Source organism: Elephantulus edwardii, unplaced genomic scaffold (assembly GCF_000299155.1).
Source record: "Elephantulus edwardii isolate Elephantulus edwardi_28Jun2011 unplaced genomic scaffold, EleEdw1.0 scaffold00233, whole genome shotgun sequence".
Lineage (NCBI taxonomy): Eukaryota > Metazoa > Chordata > Mammalia > Macroscelidea > Macroscelididae > Elephantulus > Elephantulus edwardii.
Window position 1 is genome coordinate 2,880,292 of NW_006399983.1, and position 3,861 is coordinate 2,884,152.

A 3,861-nucleotide genomic window follows, 5' to 3' on the forward strand; every position below is an offset into this window, starting at 1 on the left:
AGCACCACAGCTCAAAGGCATCAATTCTCCTTCTATCATCCCTAGTCATTGTCCAGCTTTCCAATGCATAGCAAGTAATTGCAGAGACCATGGCCTGGATAAGGTGCACCTTAGTCTCCAGACTGACATCGTTGCACTTCAGTACTTTGGAGAGGTCTCTGACAGTAGATTGTGCCAAGCAAACGAAAGCTTTTAACAATCTCAGTCTCTTCACTATCTATCATGTTGGTAGACAACTACATGAAGAGCTACACTAAATGATAGACTGGGGCTTCAGCAAATGTCCCCCGTTTCATGGAATAGTATGATCCATCCAGATTTGGAGGGCTAGGAACAGGAACAGGGCAATTAGGACTATGGTACACCTTAGTGATGTTGCCGAAGAAAAGACATTGTCCATTTTCTGCAATTATCAGTTCCTCTCCAGTCCTCCAGCTGCCCCATAGCTTAATACCTCAGTGAGATGAATGATCTCAGAAGAATCCAGTTAATCGGCTTGGGGAGCAAATTCGACACACAAACTTTACTGCTCATAGTTGAAAAAAAGAAAAGAATAATATAAGATGAAAGATTAAAAAACAGATGGATAGTGTAAGACTTACAAAGAAGAGCATTCTTTTAAAAAAGATTTGCTGCAGGAAACAGACATAAATTTCAGACATTTGCTTTGTATTGTCAACAATATTAAAATAAAAGACAACACAGTGAGATCAAAAGGCAGCTGCAGAGAAGGAGTTATAAAAAGGAAACTTGATGTAAGCAGATAATGTTATATTAAACATTTGAAAAGATGGGTTTTTAAAGCACAAAAAGAGTAAAGAAGTAAGAGTGTAAAAATAACACAACAGCAATGTGCAAGACACTCTTAAGGAAGTCGCCCCAAATCAGACAGGAAAGAATGAATAAAATAAAATCAAGAAGAGGCATTCTACAAATAGATAACAGAAATGAGCATTCTAAAATGCAGACTAGTTGTATATTTGAAAGAAAATAAAAGACAAATAGCAAATACCATCTATTTATAAAAATTAAATCTCCTCAAACCAAAGACCTAAATCTGCTCCACATAAAAGAGGAGGAATTAAGAGTTATTTGGGGATGAGGCAGGTGAAGAAGAAATCAAACACAAAAGGAAGAACAGAAATGGAAAAACGCGGGGATTTCAGGGCTGTCTGAAATGTGACTTCTTCACGTGTTGTTGTTGTTCTTGATATGTGATGTCTAGTCACCTGCAACTCATAGTGACCCCATGTACAAGAGCTCTGAAGCCTGCCCTGTCCTGAGCTCGTCTCACTGACTCCGGCACACGTACCCCCAGTGCCCCAGTTACTGTGTCAATCCATCTCATCTGGGGTCTTCCTCTTCTCTGTTGTCTTTCCACCCTTCTGAACATGATGTCCTTCTCCAAGGACCAGTCCTTCCTGGCCACATACCACGAGCCCCATATTTTGTTAAAATATACAGGATGCATGAATTTCTTGTGCAGATCTACGTATGTTGAAATTTATGATGATGGGGATATAGAAAAAACAACGATAGCATCAGAAGAAAAAAGTTGTTGAACTATGGGAGGAATCTAGGCTGCATCCTACGAAGGAGCAAAATTGATTTCTGTCCATGGCATTTGTATTCAGAACCCCAGGAGACATTGCTTTATTTCTTGTGTGCTTTCTGAATAAGCACATCTTGCCTCTATATAGCACCTTTCATGTCATTATTGATTTATAAAGGACATTGCAGCCAATGAGATGCAAATAGAGTGGTCTTCATGCTCCACGTGAAGCGTAGTGAGCGCGGCCTGGCCTCTCTGCCGTCGTCCTTCTGCTCAGCAGACACGTGGTGGCTTGAGCCCTCATATCTCCCGTTCCTTTCATAGTCAGTTGGAAGCCTCCTTGTTGGTTTTGAAGTTAATTTACTAAAGAGATTAGTGGAGCCCCGGGCTTCGAGTCTGGGACAAGGGTGTGGCTTCGTGGGACAGGCTGGGCGAGGCAGGTGGACCATTGTTGGTGGCTGTCCACCGTTCCTGGGGCTGGCCGTGGAAAGTGCTTCGGCTGGCAGTTCCTCTGGGGAAACGGATGCGGTCGGGGGTGGCCGCGCTGCTCACACTGTGCGTGGAAACAACTGGGGCGCTCTGATCAGGAAGGGCGCTGTTTTCTTTGCCGTTCTGAATGACAGAGTGACGATCAGCAGTGGTTCTCTCACTACAGACATAAGTGTTTCTCCTTGTCATGCCACCAGATGCTGTGGTACTACTGGGCACCGTGGAGCTCTTCCTGCGCTCAGGGATGGCCGCCTTGTTGGGGTTGCTGGCAGTGCCGAGCATGGGGCTGGCTGGAGTGATGCCCTTTCCTCCAATGGTGCTGCTGCTCGACTTCCGGGCAGGAACCCCGTCTTCTTTGAGGTCACTGTCTGTGATGCTGGTCTGAATCCTCTTCAGATATGCCGCAACAGAAGGAATAGCTGGTCCAGAGCGGTCACTATACCGCCTCTGCTTGTGGCTTGAGGAGGTACTTCTCTGCACCTTGTGGTGAGGAGATTGGCCCGTGTTGCTGTGGAGGTCACTGCTCGGCCTAACTTTAGCAAGTGAGATAGTGCTGCTAGAACTGGAGTCACTAGCATCCAGCTCTGAAGACTTTCTTCCCAACAATAAATACGTAGCTGTGATCTCATCGTATTTCATTTTACTAAGAAATTCCTGAATTTCTTCTTGTGAATATCCAATTCCCACCATAATGTCTATTCTCTTCTGGTCTGAGATGTCTAGTGCTGGTTCTTTGAATGGTCTCAATTCATCTTCCTCGTGCCCGGCATTGATCCACCTGTCCTTCATGATTTGCTCTAGAGTGCCACGTCTGACTGGGTTTAGCACCAGGAAACGCTTGAGAAGGTTTTCACAGTCTGTGGACATGTAGAAAGGGATTCTGTACTTCCCTCTTAGTACTCTTTCTCTCAGTTCCTTTAGGTTCTGTCCATCAAAAGGAAGTGACCCACTGACTAGCGTGTAGAGAATGAAGCCCAGGCTCCACACGTCCACCTCGGGCCCGTGGTATTTCTTGCCCTGGAAGAGCTCTGGGGCCGCATATGGAGGACTGCCACAGAACGTGTCCAGTTTACTGCCAACAGTAAATTCATTGCTAAAACCAAAGTCTGCTATTTTAATGTTCATATCAGCATCTAACAATAGATTTTCAGCCTTGAGGTCTCTGTGAACAGTGTGCTTCTGGTGGCAGTACTGCACCGCTGAAACAATCTGTCTAAATTTAGCTCTTGCTTCTTTTTCCTTCATTCTTCCATGTGTAACCAAATAGTCAAACACTTTACCTCCACTTGCGTACTCCATGATTAGGTACAGGGTTTTTTTCTGTTTCAATGACTTCGAACAACTTCACTATGTTTGGATGGTTTAAAATCTTTATTATTCTTACTTCTCTGAAGAGCTTTTGTAGACTTGTTGGATTCAACTGAGTCTTGTTAATTATTTTTATTGCAACCTCTCTTCTCTGCCTGTCAGGATATGCCTCGCCAACTTCACTTTTGCAAAATGGCCTTTGCCGATTGCTTTTAACAGTCTGTAGTTTCTGAGGTGGGGCTGCTCGTCTGCACAGGAAGCTATAGAGTTTCTGCAGCGCACTCCAGAGCGCCCAGTCTGAGAGGTGACTTCTTGACGCCCATCTCCATGTGATGTGTGGTTCTCCGTGTCGCGCTCGTTGACCGTGGGCAGTGGCATCCGAGTGGACAATCTTCCTGGCCTCGGTCGGCACCTGGCGCCGGGGCGGCACGGGTGGCCCCGCGAGGCCGGTGACAGCGCCCGGAGCGCCGGGCTCTGCGCGCTCTTCTAGAGGCCGGGCCGAGCCGTCCCCC

The 3,861-nt window shown here is 45.9% G+C and overlaps 1 pseudogene; it reads right to left on the reverse strand.

Annotated features, from left to right (window-relative positions):
- Window positions 1-1,722: 1,722 nt before the first annotated feature.
- On the reverse strand, window positions 1,723-3,733 carry LOC102846605 (annotated as a pseudogene).
- Between the last annotated feature and the right edge of the window lie 128 nt (window positions 3,734-3,861).